Source organism: Engystomops pustulosus, chromosome 6 (assembly GCF_040894005.1).
Source record: "Engystomops pustulosus chromosome 6, aEngPut4.maternal, whole genome shotgun sequence".
Lineage (NCBI taxonomy): Eukaryota > Metazoa > Chordata > Amphibia > Anura > Leptodactylidae > Engystomops > Engystomops pustulosus.
In genome coordinates, this window is record NC_092416.1 from 31,839,808 (window position 1) to 31,863,882 (window position 24,075).

General features: G+C 42.7%; 1 protein-coding gene across 1 annotated transcript in view; it reads right to left on the reverse strand.

The window, feature by feature from the left end:
• LOC140134828 (myosin-10-like) overlaps positions 1 to 23,429 on the reverse strand; it is a 98,494-nt gene extending 75,065 nt beyond the window's left edge. Inside the window, exon 1 of the mRNA XM_072155498.1 lies at positions 23,275 to 23,429. The gene's annotated coding sequence lies outside the window, so the exon portion shown is untranslated. The remainder of the gene's footprint in view (positions 1 to 23,274) is intronic.
• Positions 23,430 to 24,075: the final 646 nt, after the last annotated feature.

Consider the following 24,075-nt stretch of genomic DNA (forward strand, 5'->3'; position numbering starts at 1 on the left):
GATCAAACACTTTTGCATGCTTCAATCCAGGTACAATCCTGGAATATAAATTCAGTTTGCACAGTCCTGCTGCACTACAAAAATGTACAGGAAGGTTGAGAGGAAAGGCTGTAGAATTATATAAAAGAATTTGTCTGACCACTAACTAAACTGTATGGACAGCCCCTTTATTCAGACAAACATTTTTGGATAGTAAGTATCTTATAATATACTCATTACTTTACAAAGGTGGCTTCTGGTTAGATATCACAGCATCGGGGAGGCGTTTGAATGCAGAGAACAAAGAACACAGTGCTCCAAGTTCAGCAAAAATCCTGGAATATAAATGCAGTTTGCACAGTCCTGCAGCTACAAACACTACACAAGTGTACGGGAAGGTTGCGAGTACAGACTGTCGGGTTAAAAAAAAATAATAATTCTGATGTTGACTTAACTAAAATGTGGGGTTTTTACAGTCTTTGTGCAAGTAACACTACACAAGTGTGGGAAAGGTTGAGAGGAAAGTCTGTAGGATTAAAAAAAAAAAGAATTTGTCTGAAAAGTAACTTAACTATGTGATCAACATACATTCCTGGACAGCCCCTTTAATCAGACAAAGACTTTTCGATAGCAAGTATGTTGTGACACACTTATTACTGTATAACGTAGCTTCTAGTTGGATATTACAGCTTAGGGAAGGCGTTTCAATGCAGAGATCTAAGAACAACGGTGGCTTAGTGGTTAGCACTACAGCCTTGCAGCACTGGGGATCTGGGTTCATGTCCCAGGATCAACATCTGCAAACAGTTTGTATGTTCTCTCTGTGTTTGCGTGGGTTTCCTCCGGTTTCCTCCCACACTCCAAACATACTGGTAGGTTGATTAGATTGTGAGCCACAATGGGGACAGGGATGATTTGGCAAGTTCTGTGCAGCGCTGCGTAATCTGTGTGCGCTATATAAATAAAGGAATTATTATTAATATTACGTATTATTAAGAACAAAGCAGTGTGAGGACAAGTCCCCAGTGCTGGAAGTCCAGTCACAACCCTGGAATATATATGTTTTCACTGCTAATGCTACACAAGTGAGAGGAAAGGGTGTAGGGTTAAAAAAAAAAAGAATTTGACTGATGGCCAACTAAACTTTGTGGTCAGATGGGTCCCTGAAACTAAACGAGTCACCTGCAGTCTGCGATTCGCAGTTTTCATTACATTACAATGACTATGCATGTGCATACATGGCAGAACCAAAATAACTCTGCATCAGCACCGTCCTGCTTCTACACCAGGTGCAAAAGTTGCCCCTTATTTAAAAAAAAATTAAAAAATTTTGAAAAAATCCATGTAAAATGTTTTAGATGAGCGCAGCCTACCCTATGGCACTCCTTCGCCCACACCCTGCAGATCACGCAAGACTTCTAAATGAGATTGCAGGTGGGAGGAGAGTGAAAACACATGTTTTTCCCCCACTTCCAAAAAAGGGCACAAGTTGCACAGCAGAAGCTCACCACCCTTTGGCCCTGCGCCAGAAGCAGGAGGTGCCGTCACTCAGGTAGGGTGTGTTCTGTATGTGAAGGGAACTGAAATACTTGGACAATGACAGAGAGAGACAATCTACGCGGGTGGGGCAGGATGATAGCAACCGTCTGCCAGGAGAAGTCACACCTTATACACAACACCGCTGGAATCCACACCAGGAGGGGTTAAATCATTATCATGCACGTAATTAAAGGATTAATGTAAAACAAGCGACAGAAAACGCAGATTTAGGGCGCTGTCACACGTTGCGTTTGCAAACGCAGACGCAGACCAAACCGCGCCCACCGGGCGGTCCGCGGTCCAATCGCATCGGCGTTTTCAATAGAAACATAGAGAAACGCCGATGCGATTGGACCGCGGTTTGGTCTGCGTCTGCGTCTGCAAACGCAACGTGTGACAGCGCCCTTATAGATAAATAAACTGCTGAAGTCGGGGTGTCCCCATATCTATTATTCACTATATTCTATTATTCACTATACTATTACTATAGGTGTAATCCTATAGAATATATGAGAAATAACACACTAATACAATATTACTATATATAGAAATCTCAAATAATACACATTATAGGCCAGGAATACCTATAGTGTAATCAGCAGAAATGGTGCTGACTGACCCGCAGTGATTTACAGCTCCAGCATAGAGGATGGGAGTGATATAAATGCTGCACCCGTCGAATATGACTGCAATGTAAGGGACGCGTTGCACCTGCCGCGACAAAATTGTTATTTTCGCCTGATTTTTTTACCAGATTGTTTATTCTCTAAAATATATAAAGTAATAAACATGAATATACATTTAGGATACTAAATAAAATGTAATCAATAGGGTAAAAGGAGGTTTAAAAAAAATACCATGTGAACCATACGGTTCTATTTAGATGGTGTTAAAGGGGTTGTTATCCTTTCAGAATGTGATCGGCAAAGGTCTGACTGCTAGGACCCCCACCGAAGAAAAGAATGGGACCCCCTATCTCATAGTCAGCCTGGTGACAAAAGTCAGAGCTTAATTCAGTTATAAGGGAAAGTTGGATATTGCTGAGCACAGCGCTTAGGTATCTCAAGCATTACCTGTCACTGTCTATGGGAGTTCTGGAGATACCTAAGTGCTGTGCTCTTCAACTTCTGACACAACTAAATAAAGCGCTAGTACACATGCTCAACTGCTGCTCCGCCTATGAATGGGGACAAGACCCCGGGTTGTCCGGAACGTTGGATCTCCGTCTTCGTGATCAGTTCGTTATGGGTAACTTAAATAGTTACAATCGCTTTAAAGGACATCTACCATCAGGATCAAGGATTGTAAACCGATTGTGAACAATCACATTATCCGTCCATACCCCCCACCCCAAATCCTGTGTGCCCTGATCTGTCTGAATGAGCGCTGATATATATGGTAATTTGCACCCCTGATGGTCAGACTGATGGTACAGCCTGTGGATCGGCCCCTTGTATATGAAGCACTGATCAATGGTCCAGTATGTCATGCAGCACCCGCAGCACCCTCAGGGCTCCTTCACGCTCTATTACTTTGCGGAGTCTTAAAATAGCAGAAGTATTTTACATGTAACAATAGTTTTACAGCTTTTTGGTGATTTCTATTGTCATCACTCTGTACAGGCGTTTAGAGGGAAAACACAAAAAGAAAACCAATGATGTGTTTTTAAAAAAAACAAACAAAATACCTTATGAAAAAATGGAAATATTGGGGAATGTTCACACGAAGGGACGGAACTTGGCTGCACTTTTCAATGAATCCAGACGCTAAAATTTTTCACAACTGATTTTTTGGACGTTCCTGTGCAGGAACCTTAAGGGAACATGTCTGTGGTACTGCCAAATGTCCGGACCTCGTACAACACCAATGTTTATGTACTTATGTGTGGTGTATAGGGCTCCCCTGGTATAATATGGATACATAACAAGAACTATCTGTAAGTATATACGGTATATGAATCGAGGCAATAAGAATCTGTAAGTATAATAAGAATTGAAGGCACCATAAGGTATAATAAAAGCGTGTTATATACATTCTCACCTATATAAAGCTGAATATCAGACAGGTGGAATGCGCCATTTATTAGCTTACACTACACAAGTGGTTAAGATAAGAATGACAAAGTGAAACGTATGGCCTTGAGACTTCAGCCAAACAGGTAAAACGTCCCTGCAAAAGATATGAGGCACTTTATTAACTCCTTCTAAAGCGGAGCCTGCACTAAGGCTACCACCGGCCTATCTATCTATCTATCTATCTATCTATCTATCTATCTATCTATCTATCTATCTATCTATCTATCTATCTATCTATCTGTCTATCTATCTGTCTGTCTATCTCATATATCTATCTATCTATCTATCTATCTATCTATCTATCTATCTATCTATCTGTCTGTCTGTCTGTCTGTCTGTCTGTCTATCTATCTATCTCATATATCTATCTATCTATCTATCTATCTATCTATCTATCTATCTATCTATCTATCTGTCTGTCTAGCTATCTCATATATCTATCTATCTATCTATCTATCTAGTCCATGTATGTTAGGGAGATGCCTAAAAATTTTAACGGAAATTTACATTTTCGAGGGGGGCTACCGGCTCTACCAGTATTAAGGAAAGTTATGTCTAGAAAGCTAATAAATTGCCCTTCACATGTTGGTTTCACTTGTAGTATGATTTGGGAGCTGGTAGGCCAAGATCCTTTAGGATCATTGCAAGAGGTGCCACATATCCAAATTTAACAGCTGGGACCCCCCAGTGATCATGAACAAAGTTCCCCAATACAAATTAAAATTAATTCTATTATAAGGTATTTGACCCCCCATAAAAAAGTTTTCCAGGAATTCTAGAAAACCCTGTAGAGGCCGGGGCAGTTGTATTTACCCTGCACTGTATCTACCCTGCACTTCCCGTGGGACTCACAGGATCCACATTCTGTTTGTTGTCTCCTTGGACCACAGGAAGTCACTTCTGATGTAAGAGGAAGTGATATCCTGTGGACCACTGATTGGTCAAAGCAAGTCCTGTGACTCCCGGCGCTTGTAGCTCAGTGGAGGTGTCGAAGATCCGAAGTACGAGAGCAACTTGGGAACACCTGCCCCTAGAATTCCTAGAAAACTTTAAAGGTCATCTACATGTTCTACTTCTTCACTCACTCCTGTGACTGCACAGTCCCCTGGCTTACGTAAGTGGTGTTCACCCTATGAGTTATTTCCTGATACATACGTCGCTGACTAATAATGAGAGTGCAAATTTACATAGAATAGTCATGAATACCGTCAGATAAGCACCTACTGCCACACAGGACATACCCCAAACCTCCAGATATATCATATGCTCCGGTAAAAAATTTGGTGTTCACCTGCCTGACCCATATATGGGCCGAGATAAGGAGTCAGGCAGAGTCACATAGTGAACACCCGATTTAACACCAGATCCATCAATGGGGAGTGCTCCTTGTTGATGGATCTGGCACACTGGAACTGATTATAAGTATTACAAAATCTCATTTTTAAAAATATGTAAATGAGGCAAGAAGGGGGTAAAAAAGTGGCAATCGAATCTCATCTCCAGGTGATGGCACATCACTGACCTCTGGGACCGCCCTGCCCCCAGAACGAAAGGGAAGTGGCACTGGGAGTGGACAAGAGCTCTAGCCTCTTCATAGTTCAATGCCAGATAGAGGAGAACAATCGGGACCCCAACCGATCATGACAATGGGAGTTTACGAGAGTGTCGGCAACTTCAGACAATCCCATGATCAGTGGGGTTAGTGGTGGATCCACATGGATAGGGGATTATAATTTTATGTGAGGTCAGATAAAGAGTGTGGGTATAAATACCTATGGAACCGATTAGATGGACCCAAAGGGTTGGCCACTTTACAAAGGTAAGTATAAAACCGTAATAGGGTCACCCATATTGTACTTGGGACTTGCTGTGAGGTCACCTGTCCTGCTGGCTTCCAGCGGATGGAGGGGGCCGTGTACTCATTACTGCATGTATGCCCCCTACATCCACAGGGCGCAGGACGTCACAAGAAGTCCCAAGTCCTGTTGCCAGTGGGTCACATAAATCGGTTAAAATAAAAGTTTACCAGACTTTGTATTAGTATTTTGTAGCCATCTGTTGGTCACAGACACCCCATCTTACCTTAGGGCAATGTAGGGGGTGTTTGTAACTTACAGGAGACTTGTCTGGAGAAATTAGGCAAAATTTTCAAAGAGCCTCGACATGGAGACAAATAAAGCATAGAAACCTTATTTAAAGAAAAGGTACCAAATATTCTGACTAGTCATGCCTAATGTATAGTCAAATTTTGTTTTCAGGTTCGAGGATAACCTAAATAACATAACTGTGGGCCGAATGAAACAAGGGGTTGTCCAATATTTAAAAATTATGGCTACTTTCTTCCAAAAACAGCTCCTCCCCTGTGTGTGGCATGGTAACTTAGCTCCATTTGTTTTCATATAATAATAATAATAATTCTTTATTTATATAGCGCACACAGATTACGCAGCGCAGCACAAAGCATGGCAAATCGGTCCTGTCCCCATGGGGCTCACAATCTAAACAACCTAACAGTATGTTTTTGGAGTGTGGGAGGAAACCGGAGTACTTGGAGGAAACCCACACAAACACGGAAAGAACATACAAACTCTTTGCAGATGTTGACCTGGGTGGGATTCGAACCCAGGACCCCAGTGCTGCAAGGCAGAAGTGCTACTCACTCAGCCACCGTGCCGCCCTAAGCTGCAATACCAGCACAAACCATGGTCAGGAGTGGCGCTGTTTTGGGACATGGTTATCAAATGCTAGAAACCTTTATAATAAAATAGAGTTAATAACACACAGGGTGATAACGAATGAAGGCAAAGCTCCTGTACATACCCCGGGATCCTATGGAGGTAACATGAGCAGACAATAACAGCATTGACATATCCTCATCTATGGCTGACTCCTACAACTACATCATCTGGACAAATCTGTGATTGTTTGCTAACATATGACTCACATTATCTGACATGTCAAATCTGGTATTTGGGGAGACTGCGAGCCAAGAGCCGAATCATGTTGGTCAAAGAGCAAAGTCACAATTTGTGCAATCACAAATTATAATTATATCTGCAAAAGTGGAAGGACAGGAACCGGGCAGCAGATCTTCAGAGAAGGTCTAGTAGGAGTAAGACTTTACAATGTTCTTAGGTTCTGAGGTACAAAACATAAAGGGTGGGGGAACCAGGTCCGAGACCACCACCTGTCTCTAAAATATAATAATAAAATAATAATACTCCTACGACTAAAACACGTAGATCCACGAATCACAGAACATATGGTAGCCGAATTTCATAGACTAAACACGGTCCTGGGGATGCGACTCCAAGCATCATAGTTATGCTACAACATTTATTTCCATACAAGTGCACTGGCAGTATCCTCACACTGCTGTTCTCTTGGCTCTCTGCATTGATTTTCTCCACAACTATTTCCCCTTGACTGCTAGAGTATTCAACTAGATCAGATGCCTGTTACATTTTTTACAGAGGGGCTAAGAAGCAGTTCAAGGCTAAGAACTAAGTGCACAGCAGTGTGAGGACACTCCCCCATTGCATTTGGAGAAGCTATAATAAGAAATAGTGGCTTCCCATGTGTTACCGCTCCACTACAGCTCCAATCCTTCCATCATCTCCTCACCACTTTCACCACAGTAGAATAACTATGATGTAATGACCCCTTTCTGGTTCTCACATGTACCTACACATTACACCTATACTTTCTACATAATTACTGACTACTTACTGCACCTCGCTTTTACTTGTCAGGGCAGGTTACTCCATGCTTAGATCATCCCTTTTTTATTTTTGTATTATATTACAGTCTCCGGAGTATCTCGGCCTGAATGCACTTGTCGGAAAATTCTTCGGGATATTAAGGAATAGTGTGAGAGCGCAAATACTGACTGCAAGGACTGTTTTGTTCTGTAGGCCCAGGATCCCTGTTACTACCTACTTCCACCAATGACTTATCTTAAGGATATGCTATTTATTGTCTGGACAATCCCTTTAAGGTGTATCCAAGCCATTGCATCTGGATCTAAGATATGTTATAAAATGATGAGCCGGTGATACCTGAATGAGAAAATATGAGAAACAAGTTTCAGCTTGGGTAATGATGCTTACATCAACATGTAACTCTAGATAGTAGCGCTACTATAGCAAGTCCTGTCCACACACATAGAAAAGCGGTGACCTAATACACCTCCGTCTGACTCCCGCGAGGCAACTCATTAAATGTTAATGTCTCCGTTTCATCAGTCAGCCACAACTTTTCGCACAGCCCTTGGCAGGAATGACAGACACGTACTTACTACATTGTCTCCTAGTAGCAGGTATCGGACATATTTAGGGCCCTTAAACGCAGCCAATGAGCAGAGGATGGTCATAAATGGACATTCCCGATCCCTGACTGAAACTATATCCAATTATCATCACTACGGTGAGAAGATGACCGACTCATTCCACCCCGTACCGAGTGTATATGTTTGGGTAACTTCAGGAGGAATTCAGCTAGATTCAAATAAACTAAACCTCAAAATTTCGGCTCCAAAGGAGGTGTATTTTTTTGTCACTTTCCACCACACACTTGGCGTTCCAAGCGACAGAGATTTAGGCACCCTGGGATGCAGAACACTCGGCCTGACAAAAAAATCGACGCAACCCGTCCCTGGTGTACAACACCTCCTGAGATGATCCATTGTTTATGAGATCGGAGTCTTGTAAGGATTGTGGGACACTCACACTGAATTCCCCCACCACCCTGTTTTTTTGGAGGCCTCCCATACATGACAGGAGACAGTAGAATTGGTGAGAACACTTTATCCTGTTCTTTGGAATCGTCGTTCCCTATTATCGGTCGTGTGGAATGGTCTTTAGTATGTTTTTGTCAGTTCGACCCGTCTCAAGCTGAGAAAGGTGTCTGTCTACAAGTGCGAGGTGACATTCTTGTACTTTGCCATCGCAGTTTGAGCTTGAGAGGAATCTCGTTCCTAGGTCACTGTTGATAAGGGTGGAATTTTTACAATGAAATAAAATGAAAAAAATCACCAAGGGCTTGCAGTATCATGGATACGTCCAAAGGTCTTCTACGTAGATACATTAACCAGCCAAAAATTTTTATAAAGATTTATGAGCTGCCAAAAACCACATATTCCTGAGAACCGCATCTGATGGTGGCTAGGGGACTCTGGTATTTTTTTGATATAAGGCTACATTCACACTGCCGTATGGGGGACTTATATACGGCTGACATATATACGGCCGATATGCGTCCCCCATAGACGGCGATGGGCACACGGCGCCCAACGGGAGCGGTACAGTGCCGCATGTGTGTCCTATCTTTCTCCAGCATACGAAGCCGTGCGCCATATATTTCTATGGAGAGTGGCGGGGCTGAGCGACGCTCTCTCCCTCCTCCAGTGGCCAACGGCAGTGTGAATGTAGCCTAAACCCAATAAAATACCACAACATTACTTACTGATTTATATGTGTGTAGTGGGCATGCTCAGTAAAATCACAGGGTGGCAACCACCTATTGTCAATAGTTGGATCCTGTGTTATCTACTTCTAGCTTTAAAACAAAGGGGTTAGGCCAATGCCATGCTGCGTGGATATACACGTATAATTTTTTTTTTTTTTTTTTTTTTAGATGAATGTTTTGCAGGTCTATTGCAATTATTAATTCATAAACTGTGATTTATTAATAATTACTCGTTATTGCAATTGAGCGGATGACCGATCTGTTAAAAAGTTGAGCATATCCGAGTCACTCTAAGACCATAAAACGGCAAATTAATCAATGCGAATCGATCTATTTAAGAATATTATTGAATTTAGTATAGGTCGCGTGCTCTTCAAGAAAAAAAATGACTACAGAAGAGTCTTTTATAATCCACTATGATCTTTGGCTAAAATAAAACTACATACAAACATTTTAACAAATTGGGGGAGATTTATCAGAAAAGTCTGAGGTAAAACTGCTCAAGTTGCCCATGGAAACCAATCAGATCGCAGATGTAATTTTATAAACATCTGTGGGGATATGAAAGATGAGCTCTGATTGGTTGCCATGAGCAACTAGAACATTTCTGTTCTCAGAAACTTCTGATTAATCTGTATGTGTGAACTTAGCCTAAGGCTCCGATTGTACCACAATTACTTATGTATTCCTGTCTCCATGACCAGAGCCATGCACATTAGTGGCATGTTATATTACCTTTATGTTGTACTTCTGGCTATTATTAGTGCTATAACATGGCCCTTCAGACTAATGACTGTGAGCAGAGGCCGTTGCTGACACTGCGAGAAGTTCTCCTCAGTTAATGAGTTATGGTTAATCCCGCACATGAATGAGGTCATTCTTTTCCTTGACTAGATGTAATTGTCTGTACACATAGCCTGGAAGTCGACCAACACAGTTAAAGGTTAACAATATGCAAGAATCACTCTCCCCGAAAGGAAAACACCTTCGGCCTTATGTAAAGATTGGAATGATAGTCACATACCAAATATCTCACTTATTAGTAGGCCGAGACCACTAAACTTTGAACGCGTTTTTGGCCCGTTTTTAAGCAGTCCGTCAAAAAAAGCATGCGTTTTTGACCAGTTTGAATTAAGATAATTGGTCAAACCTGAAAAAAACGGATGCGTCCTCAAAAAATGCATGCGTTTTTCAAAAGCGCATGCATTTTTTAATGCATGCTTTTTTTTGACGGACTGCTTAAAAACGGGCCAAAAACGTGTTCAAAACACCACGTGTGCCGTCAGCCTAAAAGTCTAATTACACGACCGGGTGCTCAGCAGGGTGAAAACTGGGAATAGTACACATCCGAGTGAAAAGAGGGGGCAAGGGGTGATTGCTTCTCACCCCCCTTCCTTCTCCGTAGAAAACCGAGTGGCCACCCAGCTTAGTCATTATGGTTTCACTAATTTACGCTTAATATATACGTACCTGTCGACGTCTTGTAGTTTTTGTGTGTTTTTGACTAAAATGAGTTTACATATAGATTATGATTTGTAAAGCGCTGCGGAATTTGATGCCGTTATATAAATAAACATTATTATTATTAGATTCCTCATTTTAGGATCAACTACTAATAGATACTCTGGTGCGACACTCACCTCCTCTCCCCTACTGGAGCCAGGTGACTTCACGCAGGAGGTGTGCATAGTTATTAGCCTGGAGTGTCTGTGTAATGTACACATAGAGCCCAGGTAATTAGCATAATTTTAAAAGTCTTTTTTTTTTTTTGCAGGTGTAACTTATTTTTTACGTGATACTTATTTTTAGTGTAAATTAGTAAAACGCTAATGGTTTGGTTCCTTTAAACAAGTTTTTCGAGCATTGGGCCTCAAATAATAAGACTCAGTTTAGTCCAAAACACACATAAACTACAATGTGTGAATGTGGTCTACTGTCCTGGATCCTTTCTTAGTACTTTAGGATTAGCAAGTAATTGTGCAAATATTACGACATTTAGGGCCTAGTATAAACAGCAATTAAAACAGAACCTTCAAAAACTTAACGGAAACGCAGAACATTGCACCGAAATGGGTCCAAACACATGGAGCGATTTTGTTGGACTGGACCGATTTTTGAGCAATGTTTTGCGATGCAGTGACGTTTTTTAAGGATCTGATTTACATGCTTTTTATACTAGGCCCTAAATGTAATTGTACAGAACCAGGAATCACTGAACCGAACTCTGACTAAGGCCTCTTCCACACTAGCGTTGCGTTTCACGTCAGGGTGCAATGCGTGAAAAACTGACGTTTTTGCCTGCGTTTTTGTTCCATTTTTCCTTGGAGTAATTAGCGTTTTTGCGTTTTTCACGCGCGTGTTGTTAGCGTTTTTTTGCGTTTTCGCCGCATTTTTCACGCGCGATTCAATGGGAGACTCGAGCATTTTTCAAAGGGACCATGGTTTGGGATTAAAATGTGTTATTTAATTGAAAAATAATGTCTTCTGATAATTTGCAAACATCTGCGATCTATTCTTCACTGTTCCGCGCGTATATTATCTCCCGACAAGTTAGCAGATGTGAAGAACAGTGAAGAATAGAATAAAAACATTGAACACAGTGAACACAGTGACCACAGGATCATTTAAGAGAAAAACACAGTGCAGAACACAGTGCAGAATAGATTACAGATGTTCGGCACATCTGCTTACTTGTCGGGAGATACGCGCGGAACGGCGCGAACAAAATAGCATGTGAAGAACAATATATATGTGTGTGAAGAACACATTGCAGATGTTTAAATACATCTGCAATGTGTACTTCACACATATATATATTGTTCTTCACATGCTATTTTGGGCGCACCGTTCCGTGCGCATCTCCCGACAAGTAAGCAGATGTGCCGAACATCTGTAATCTATTCTGCACTGTGTTCTGCACTGTGTTTTTATCTTAAATGATCCTGTGTTCACTGTGTTCACTGTGTTCAATGTTTTTATTCTATTCTTCACTGTTCTTCATTGTGTTTTTTTAATTAAATGCTCGATCGAGAGCAGGGGAAATAATGTTATTCTGGTCACCTAGCAACCCTTACGTTTAAAACGCATTGCACTCGCATTGCACTTGCAATGATTGCGAGTGCAATGCGTTCTTGATGCATCTCCATAGACTTGAATGGGGCGTGAAAAACGCGCGTGACACGCAAAAGTAGAGCATGCTGCGATTTTGACGCGCGTGAAAACGAACGCAAGCACGCACGTTAAAACCAACGCTAATGAAGAAAGACCCATTGAATACAATGGGACAGAGTGCAATGCAAGTTCTGCGCGTCAAATGCACGCGCAGAACTCGCGCGTGAAAAACGCCAGTGTGGAAGGGGCTTAAGAGCGGCAGAGCAAATGTCTAACCTGCTGCTCCATTTATCTGGGGTCCAATGGGGGTTCAACAAAGCCCTGTTCTTATGATTTGTGGAGGTTCCCTGTGGACAGAGACTAGTTGTCACTGGACAAACCCTTATGGCATCATCCATATCGCTTTTCCGGGCAAGAACCCATTAAAATATCCTCTGTGCAAAGTTTCCCAACAAAAATTCCCCTAAAAATCGCATCAACATGTGAATTCGGATTAAAATTCTTTGTAAATATGTGAAAGGAAAGACGTCTCAAAAACCTGGCACACCTGAGGAGAAGTCGCTGCCAAGACAAATACGACACACAAGCCGATCTTACGACACAGTGAAGTAAATCCTCAGGAATGTGAGAGCTCTTAATAAGCAGAACCTATTATGGAAAAAGCACAAAAAAAAAGTTGCCTTACAAATAAAACATTTTTTTGGCTGACAAATGTCTGAAACGATAAAATCAAAAATGCCTTTCACGTTCCCTTTAGACGCTGCCTGAAACTCATTACCAGCAACACAATACCTACAATGTTCCCGCTGGGTGGTCTGTGGTGCACATTGTGTATTACACCTCCCCCCATGTAAATAAGGAGTCGGATTGACAGGGTTAAAGTCATTTCCTACTTGGGGAGGTTCGGAAAAGATCGGGATATAAATAGACCTGGCGTCAGTGCGGCAGCATTGCTGGGACATGTACTACTGGTTCCAGCTGGTTCACAAATGTGAAGGCACCAATCTTAAGAATGGGGTCCGATGTGACTTGAAGTGGTGTCGCGCATGCTGTGGGACTGCCAAAAAGAAGCCGAGCGCAGCACTTAGTCATCAATGTCAGTCCAGATGGAAGTTAATTGACTTTCTGTCGAAGAAATGCTTATGACAAATATGACCCATCTGCACTTAATCTTAAAGGGCTTTTCCAGAAATTCTGGGGTCACTTACGAAAATGTATTTACCCTGCTTCAGCTCTTGGTTACCGCAATGCTCCAAGGCTTATGGTCTTAAGCACCTCCATGGGCCAAAACTGCCGAGTGGTCATGGGACCCACTTCGGCCAAATAGAGGCCTCATCAGGTATCACTCATTTATTACTGTGACTTGACAGAACTGTATTGCACACTCTGGGGGACATGTATTATCGTATCTGCTGGGATCTTTCATTTTTTTGGGCGCAGAATTGTTGCGGTTCATTTATGTGTTTGCACCAGAAAGAACAGATGTTTCCGACTATCCAGACTCCTCTGTCTTTTTTTGGTGCAAGTGGGCGTGGCCTAACTTTTCCACGGTATCCGTCACATTTATGTGTTTAGGCGCGATTTTTGGCGCACAATAGACCAGGAAAAAAATGGTCAGAGAGCAAAATTAAGTCCATGTAAGATTTTGGCGCACATCTCATTTTTATGCGCCTTTTTAATACATCGGGCTGTGCTTTCAGGAGACTGATATCCAGTGCCGACAGTCGTGCTTGCACCAGAATTAGTAAATCCCCCCCTCTATGTTAAAGGTTTTGATAAATATGGGCTATTGTCGGATTGGCGGCCAAACATTCGGCTTGATGTTAACCCAAACTTGGGCGTTGGGTCCGCTCATCTCTACCTGTGACTTGTGATCAGAGGCGTCCCATAGTCTGAGGATCTGTGGAGTTGTAGGTTTCTGACTACCACCTATGTGATATTGAGGAGTCAGTATATATTGGATATATTTTTTATATTTTAGGGCCCACATAGGGCCCCATAAACATTGAAAATTGGTTATAAACACTGCAATCTCAATCTCTTGTTCATCAAGCCTGTCATAAGCGGAATAATTCAGAGGTTTGAACCTAACAGAAAATGGTAAAAAAATAAGCACTATTTTAGACACAAAGCATTATCTGGTTTTTGCCTCAGATCGCACATTGTCGTACTGTCGTAACATGCTAGAGATTAGGCAATAAAGAGCAAGGAACAAGGCGAAGGCTGAGAGTAAACAGCAGCGGGGATTGGGTTTCATTCCAAGAAAAGCAAAAGTTAATTGAAGCGTTTCTTCCTTCACAGTCTAATGCTGCTATAGTCAACAGGAACACAAACCAGAGCGTACATACATCTAGAACTCTGGAAAACCTGGATCCGTAATGTTCCCCCATCTCCTCGCATGTAGCAATGGCCTAGGGGAGAGGGTTAATGAAGAACATCTGTACCTAATAGAAACATATTAGAAAATGTTAAAATTGTCAAAAATGGAGGAGCCCATGTGATTCTTCTTTATCCAAAAGCCCCGGTTAATATCTAGCGATTTAAAGGGCATGTCCATTACAGTAAAATTCTTCTTAAAATGGCCCCTTTGGATGTAAAGGAACCCAAAAGAATCCATACTCACCTAATCATTAAGTTCTCATGATTTTCTGCATATTCTTACCCCATTATATGAACACTATAGCCAGTGATAGATGATGATTGGCTGCAATAATGGCAATTGTGTCAAAATTTTATGATTGGACGAGGAAGAGTAAAGTGGCGGAGCACCAAGGAGTCACTGAAATGGGACCACCAGGGAGGTAAAAATAGAAATTCTACTAAAAAAAATTTACCGTTTTAGTAGAGTTTTTTACCTACCTCCAGTATCCAGCTCTTTCTATCCTCCAAGCCTATGTTTAAATAAAACATATGGCATGTCGGTTATGTAAAAACCCATAAATCTGGACAACACTCAAGTCTAGGGGTGCTTATAAAACTGAATCAGACATAGGGTGACCGTATGTATTAGAATATGTAATGGTTTCAGGAAGCACCACCCAACTATCTAATGTTACGTCTTTCTCCTATCGCCTTTGGGATCAAGGTGGATTTCAAAATGGCTGGTCATTTATTATTAAGGAGGATAAACAACGGGCCTCTACCTCGTGCAAACTGAACCAGGGTGAACAGCTCTCCACCAAGTATTTCATTAACAGCTGCAAAGGTTTACGGAAAGGAATTAGGTAATTTACAGATATATCCAGAGCAGGTACCAGTTTATATAGATGGGCAACAATAGGGCTTTGTTTATTTGACTTTATTTGTCGTTCCCAAGCGACACCCTGTATACCTGACTACAGGTTATCTTATCAACGCTTTGGGATTCATGATCTTTGCCCTTTTCTAGTTAACCTATAACTCAAAAATTATACTATAAATCGTTAGCAATAACCCATACAGTATACAGACCTCTACGAGCCCATTACAAGTGCAGACGGATTATATAGAAGTCCTGTTATATGTTATAACTTATAATGACGGTGACTCCTTTTGTCATAGACTTTGCATTATTCCAGCAGAACATTCTCTATTTACACGGAAGACTTGCTGCCAAGAAGCAGGGATATCTGTAGATCAGCCGGCAGCCGTTTATCCGCTTATCGCTGACATGTTTATAGGGCGATGATCATTCATCCAACTTTGGATCAGGTTGACTTGCAAGTGACTTACTATAGGGAAGGTCCAAAGGTATCGTGTCATCCTGAGAGATAACATGTTGGAAAGTGCGGTTCTGAATTCTGGGACCCCCACAAATCACAAGAACAAATGTTATGTACCTCCTTATTTATGGACCCTCCCCTGCCCATTATAAGAGGGTCTAAAGGGCTATTAAAGAGGGTCTACTCTACAGGAAAGGGGGCTATATAAGGGGGTCTACATGTAAGGTGTCATTGAAAGGAGGGGCCACATTAAAAGAGGCATGGTAATAGGGCCTACAGGAAAGGGGGGGGGTGTAGGGGGGACTGCAAGAAAAGGTTTTATTATTATTAGGGGCTACATGAAAGGGTTGCAATCCCACCAGTCCCTGGAAAAAAATGTTATGTACAGCTGGTCCCTGTAGGTTGGGGCCCACTATTCTAGCGGACTGCCAAATATAGGGTATATCCAGCAGTGCCATAGACATTAAATGCTCAACCTGCCGCCCTATTGACTAAGATAAACAAGACCCTCTTCGTGTGATCTGTAGGGGCCCCAGTAGTCAGGCCACCATCGCACATTCACGCTTTATCTTGGGACATCCCCTTCCCCCATGACTGGTTACACAAATTTAGAATTTGTAAATCAACTTATCTTTAAAAATGCCTCCCCCTATACAGTAGTGTCCACCACCTGTATTACTATATTTTATGGCGCAGCCGGGCCTTGTAACCAATGCCGTAGGAGAGGCCTGATGTAACCGGTGAAGTATGAGGGCGGCGTGTTTGCTTTTCACACGCGGAGGTTACATGACACATTCTGAGCGCACATGTAAGGGTTTAGCCTCTGTGTCTATTCACACAAAAGCCTGAGTGCATAAAAAATATTCAACAACTGTGATTCATTACTATGATGTATCCTACACACAGCCCAATCAGGGGTCGAAAAACGCACATAAAACAATTTCTGTGGTAGAAATTTCTTGAAACACGTTAGAATTTGCCACGTGGTCCATAACGGGGTTGTCTGGGATCGATAAATGTTTTATGATTGGTAATATTTACCTCAGTCCTTACCTCCGTAACACCCGCTATCTGTTGGTATAAAGAGGCCCTGAGGTGACGTCACGTCGACAACGTGCACCTACTTCAGTTTAATACATGCAACTACAGGCGTACAAGCGACTTGGCGTTAGGACCCCCACAATATGACATTGTGGGATAATCAGGTATCCACCTGACAAAGGCTCGGAAATGCATACAGTAGTGCCAAATAAAGAAAAAACGATTTTAACTTGACAATTTCTATGCAGCGTCGGCATAATTAACGCTCCTTATCTACTGTCCTCTACATGTTCATTTATGATAAATGCTTTTAGAAGTTGCTCAATCCTAATATGAAATCTGACCGGGCACCCCAATTATATTACATGGTTATACTAGTCTCCTTATATGAGGAAAAGATGCCTTATGTTCCCCATTAGGCTACCTGGGCCAGGTGGACACATATCCTCTGCATCCCTCAATAACAGGGTTGTACCTCTGGCCATCGGCACTTTTTAGTACTCTCCGTCTGCGTTTAGATGTTTCCCTTGAATTGCATTTTGAAACACAATTCAAGAGCATTGGCTGAAGTCAACTTCGAAAGCAGATGTATTACAACCTTACGACCTTAACGCTTAAAGGGGTTTTCCCACGAAGAAATTAGGCCCTATCCTGTTTTCCCACAGGATAGGGCCTAACTTGCTGATAAGTAGGGGTCTCAATGCTGGACCCCTTGCCAGTCCTCAGACTTTTAGAGCAGACGGCCGTTCTGCTCCATTAATCTCTATGGAGCTGACGGAGATCGGTGTGCGTGGCGCTCGGCTATTTCCGTCAACTCCATACAGTCTGAAGAGAGGCGAGGGGTCCGACGGAGGTATGTGGGACCCCATCGGACCCCTAATTTTCGTGATCTATGGGGATCTTAACACTGAGACCCCCACTGATCAGCAGGTTAGGCCCTATCCCCTGCATAGGGCCTAACGTTTCTTCGTAGGAAAACCCCGTTAAGTTCTGAAACTAGCACCACACGTTTAGCTGGTCAAGAAGGCAAAATACGTGTCACTACTTACTTCCCAAATACACGCGTTTGGGTTAAACACATCTGCGTTCAAGAGTAACTCCTCCCCGAAGCGCTTGAATCGCAATGCACCTGCAACGTGTGAATATGGCCTCATATTCCTCTCACAGGATGAATAATCTCTAAAAGTCTTGCCCTCTCCCCAATCCTGATATAGGGTGGGGGAAGGGGGGGTTAGCTTCAAAGCTGCTCAGTTTTACACTTCCTAATGTATATTTGTAAAGGTACAGAGTCCATGTCATTGTAATCCGGTGCTAGGCAATCAGAAATTCCTGAGTCCTGCTACAAGGTCAGGAGGCGACCTTCCCCGGACTGCCCTATCACCCATTACAGGCCGTTTGACCTTTGACTCTACTGAAAATAGCCGGCTTGTATGTTTAGGAGGAAGGACATCTGAAACTACATTTTTCCATCCACAGCCCATGACTTTTCTTCAGGTGAGTCTTTTTATTGCTACATTACACATTACTTAAAGGGGAGTTTGGTTCTGGTATAAGTTTTATGTATCTATAATGCACATACAAAGAATCTGTCCTTTTAAACTATGCAGAATCAGATCTGTAGGTCACCCTACGTAACAATAACAGATATAATTTCATATCTGTACTGGCTAATACGAGTCATAAAATAACACACCGGACTTTTGCTTATGAGCCTAGTATATTTATGAGCTAAGTACTGTTTCTCCTCTTGCAATCTCCACCGTCCTGATGAATGCAGTGGACTCGTCACTATTTGTCCACGTTATTTTTCTAGCAAACGGCAGTGTGAGAAGCTATACATTTTGGTATTTCGTAATTTGTAGTATAACTTATGCCCCTAATATATATAGCAGATAGCGTCCAAATAATATCAGAACCCAAATAAAATACCTATATAATTCCTGAATTATACTACTATTTTTATGCTATATTTGATTGTATTTTTTTTCGGTTTGTGTATGATTTCCCATACAGATGGATCACAAACCCAGATATGATTTCCCTGCTTAAGGCGGTATTATTTGGCACTGTATGGCCATATTATATAAGTATTGTATTATGGCTGTATTATACATTATTACATCCCAGGGGAAACCTCTGTCTCAAAACTTAGCGCTACTAGTGCTTCCTGTATTAGTGAGATGAGCTTATACCATCACTAGTGTTTCCTGTATTAGTGTCACAGCCTAGCCAAGACTACGGCGCCCCCTACCTCTCATTATAGTTATCTGTCACATTAGCATTCTTCTCTCTATATATAATTTTCCAAAACCCAGAAACACTGAAAAGTGCTCCTGTATCCACTGGGCTCATAATCATCACATACAGTATATGATATGGACATTTAATGTGCTAGTAACATCCTTATAGAGGGGTGTAACGGGAATGTACAGCACTGCAAGAGGGAAGGGGCCATGTCATGTCCTGATACGGGGACATAGTCAGCGGCCCCCAGACCTATAACCTAAACGTTATTTTATTCAACATGAACTGAGCAGAGGTTGCTCCAAGGAGTTATTCCGAAACTGGGTTCAAGAAGGAAATTTCCCCTAATTTGGGCCTTGTATGGTTTTTACGGTACTTTCCATTGGAACAACTTTGTAAGACCCATAGGTTGGACTTGATGGTTTTTTTTCAGCCTTATCTACTATGATACAGCAGTTATCCGAGGTTCTCTGTTTCTTTTGGAATTTTCCACAGGAGGCTTAATGTAAGAATAGAATAATATTTTGTTGCGGCCAGGGCTGTAAAGTCAGTAAGCAAAACAATCAACTCTGACTCCAGCTCCAACTAAATGGTTACCTGCTGTCACTGTACAGTCCTGTTATCCTGGTCACTCTAGTGGTGCTGTGATTAATGCAGGCATTCCTTTCAAGATCACTACAAGAGGGGCTTCTCCACTGAGCATGTACATCAAGTGCAACGCACATTCATCCCAACCAAAAGCTTAGATCAGGGGTGCACAACCTGCGCCAACAGGCCACATGCAGCCTGTTAAGAGTTACAGTCCACACCCTGCTGATAGTCCAAAGAGCACTTCCATAAATGATGGGCAACATCCCCCACCGCGGCCTAACCTTTTCTTGGGGCCTGGAGGCAGCCAGGGCCCAGAATCCCGGAGTGGCTGGCGGTTGCAGCCTAGGCACGCATGGTATGGGGACCGGAGGGCTGTCCTACAGCCTGGTAGGTCTCCAGCAGGTGGTGTGTGCAAGAAATATGGAGGGAGAAGCTGATGTACTGGTTCTCCCCAGGGCAACCCCTGAGTGTCTGTAAGATAAGTCCTAGGGTAATGGATGGGGCAGCCCGTGGTGGTAGACAGCTGTATCCAGGGATCAGACAGAGGCAAGGTTGTACAAATCAACTTACAGCTCTTTATTCGAACCAACAGCAACAGCAACGTGCCAAACGATTCCGTACAAATGGTCGAATTACTGGGAGTGATCTTGGAGAGGGAACCTCAGGAGCTGGGTCACCAGCCTGGTTGCAGATGTAGGCTAGGATGTAGCTGTGTCCAAAGGTGGAACATCATTGAATAAAAAATATTAAATAGAATTAACCCTTGCCTATCCAGGCAGTATCTACCTCTCTAGTATTAGTATTTGTCTGCTATGGGTTCTCCAGTACTAGTATTATCTCCTCTGGGGTCTCCAGTACTACTGTTATCTGCTCTGGGGTCTTCAGTACTATTATTATCTGATCTGGGGTCTCTAGTACAATTATTATCTACTCTGGGGTCTCCTGTACTACTGTTATCTGATCTGGATAGTGAATGCAGTATTTAGTTGCTGGGGTGGTATTTATTGCTGTACTGGGGCATTTATAATTTGTTGGGTGGCATTTTGTACTGTACAGGCAGTCCCCTACTTAAGAACGCCCGACTTACAGACGACCCCTAGTTACAAACGGACCTCTGGATGTTGGTAATTTATTGTACTTTACTCCCAGGCTACATTAAACAGCTATAACAGTTATCACAGGCGTCTGTAATGAAGATTTAGTGTTTATCCTGGTTCTTATGACAACCCAACATTTTTAAAATCCACTTGTCACAGAGACCCCCAAAATTTTGCCTGGGGCTGTAAATATACACTATACAGTTGAGGTTTCTGATAACACAAGCAGTGTAACACTGCTGCGTCTGTTTTAGTACTAGAAGCTGCTTACTTTAGTAAGAGTCCTAGTGCCGTTTTTAAGGGTGACAGGTCCTCTTTAAGAACAAACCTACAGAACCTATCTTGTACGTAGCCCAAGGCCTGTACTGTGGTTCTGGTGCATGTAGGGTGCGGGTTACTGATGTACTGAAGTTGAGCAGTATGACAGTGCAGCCCTTAGACAAATGAATCTTGTTCACCCCTGGTCTAAATCCTTAGATCAGGAATAGAACAGACATTTAAAGGAAATTTCATAATTTTTATAATTTATTTTAAATTTCATTTTATCACGACTCCCACAGCCCTCCAATATCCCAAACTCTTCAGGTAGAAATGTGTTAAAAATGTCCTTCTAGTGCGTCGGGCCGAGGGTGCATGTGGGCAAAGGAGTAGCTGTCCATCTACAAATCTGCAAGTCATATTCAGAAAAATCTGTGTTTTGGAGGACTAGAGGAGGTTATATACCCATTTCCGGGGTAATTTGGGGCAACAATGGTTTGGACCAAATAGATTCAGACTCGATTTGAAACTTTAGCGAATCGACTGTTGAATGATTTACTCTTCTCTAGGTGGGAGACAGGCATGGAGACCGGTAGCAAGTTGCTGACAAGTCAGGTGACCCCCAAAATATTTGGGTGACTCGTTCATTACATTTTGAGCTGTGATTTGGCCAAAGAAAATACACAAACATCCGTCATATCACAGGCGCATGCGAGTTCTTAAAGAGAACCCGTCATGCAAAATAACCCCCCTAAACTAAATATATTTACATAAACTGCCATTAGAGAGCATTGCCTCCATCCCTTCATTGTCCCTCTACATGCCTGTAAACCTAAGCAATGAGGTCCTAAAGCTGTATGCAAATGACCTGTGAAATGTCCAATGAAGCATTAGCATATTCAAGCTGTCCACTCTATTCATGAGAGGGAGGTACAGCCACACCCCCAGTGCATGACTGACAGCCTGTATAATGATGTGAGGCTGTATAATGATGTGCTTCCTGGTGCTGGCGCCCCCTGCAGCCTGTGTGTGCATGTGTGTGTGTGTGTATAGGAGAGATACAGCAGCTCCAGGCAGCCATGTTACAGCAGAACATGTCAGATTCATGTGTAGCTGATGTCTGTGTCTCTCACCTGTATATTAGGAGGATGCAGCATGTCAGCAGATGCAGCACACACACTAACCATGCTTTACTATACATTACATACAGACATGAGCAGGGGGAGGAGAGGGGAGGGGTAACAGGAGTGACATCACTGCCTCTGACCATGTGACCAGCCTCATTTACATGATGAAAAATAGATGATTTTACAATGATTAATGTATGAAATAACTAGATAAAGGCTGGGATGGATCCTTGTGAGCTGCTCCAACAGGAAGAGGTGACAGGACAAGTGACACAGACCTGATGACAGGTGTCCTTTAATATTCTTACGTTGTAACATCTTTTGTGATTTTTGTACCCCCTATAATACAACTGTACAGCGTGACCTCCCTCTGTTATTCCTACTAGAAATAAATTGGGCAACTGGGTGTTACCAGATGGGGGTGTGTCCCCAATAAGAGGTCATAGTATCAGACTGTATAGGGACAGCACCCCCTACTGGTGTTGTTGATTTGCATGTAAATTGTCAGAGGAATAACTGAGGAAATGGTACAACACAAAGTCATAAGAGAAGACACAGAAAATTGTGGAGCTTGCAGAAATCAGCAAAACAAAGGACATGTTCACACATGATGCAGACCTGGCACACAGATGCACCAACATCTGCACTGTGTGAATAGAGCTCAAGTATCATCACAATGATTTGTTATACACTGTCCAATCCACATGTAAGCTTATCAAACTCTATGCATTCTACTCTATGGATTCTACAATAATCTCCAGCACCTCCATGTCCGCAGCCTGAGGCCTGCAGGTGACGCCAGGTGTGCACAGGGCACGGGGGCGGTGCAGAACCGCAGCCATCACTGTCATGTTGTATGAGCAGGCCCGGGCACTGCCAGCTGGGTACTACACGTGATATACATAGCAGAGGTGCAATCTGTGCCCGGTACCAGTGGGCACTGCCCGGTACATTACACCCCCATATATAATAGATATGTAAAAAAAATACAGTTCCAGTCACGTGACCCCCAGCGCCGCGAAGCGACGGGAGAATGATGCGTTACCTGCTCGCTGCACCGGACCCACCCCCGGTGTGTGAACAGCGGCTTGTCCGCACAGTGCGGCAGTGATCTGCGGCTGCTGCCCTGATCCACAGGGAGGACGAGCAGAGCAATGGACGGAGCAGAGCCGCAGACTGCGCGCCACAGCGCCCCCTGCTGGAGGAGATGCGGTACTGCAGGAGCAGTGCAGGGGCCGGGGAGCAGCAGCCAGTGACTAGGTGTGATGATGGACCACGAGGATAAAGACTTATAGTCCCTGTTCACACATTGGTGCGATTTCTGCTCTTATTTCAGAATCCGTCAACATTTTGTAGTGGACCTATTGACTTCTGTAAATGTCTGGCTCGCAAAATAAATAGAACAAATAATCAATTTTTCCCCAGGGAAAAGCGGACATACAAAAAGGGTCAGTTTGGTATCCCTGAAATTCACGGATACTGAGAAAAAAAAAACTGATGTGTGAATGAGCCCTTAATCAGGTGTTTTATACCTCCTTTACCTAACTGCGTGTAGCTGTTTGTAGCTGCAGGACTGTGAAAAATGTATTTCCATTCTAGGAATGTGCACTGAGGGTGTGTCCTCACACTGCTGTGCTCTTAGGTCTCTGCAAGGAGCTATTGTGCAGCCTCTGAACTCTGGCTTTTGGTCGGATACTACAGCAATGACTTGTCTATGGAGCAGCTCAATGCAGAGAGCTAAGAGCACAGCAGTGTGGGGATAATCCCAAAATTCTGTGTACGAAAAAGAATAATAACATTTATGGGTGGAAATAGACAAAATCTGACGTTGTCTTATGTGGTTTTA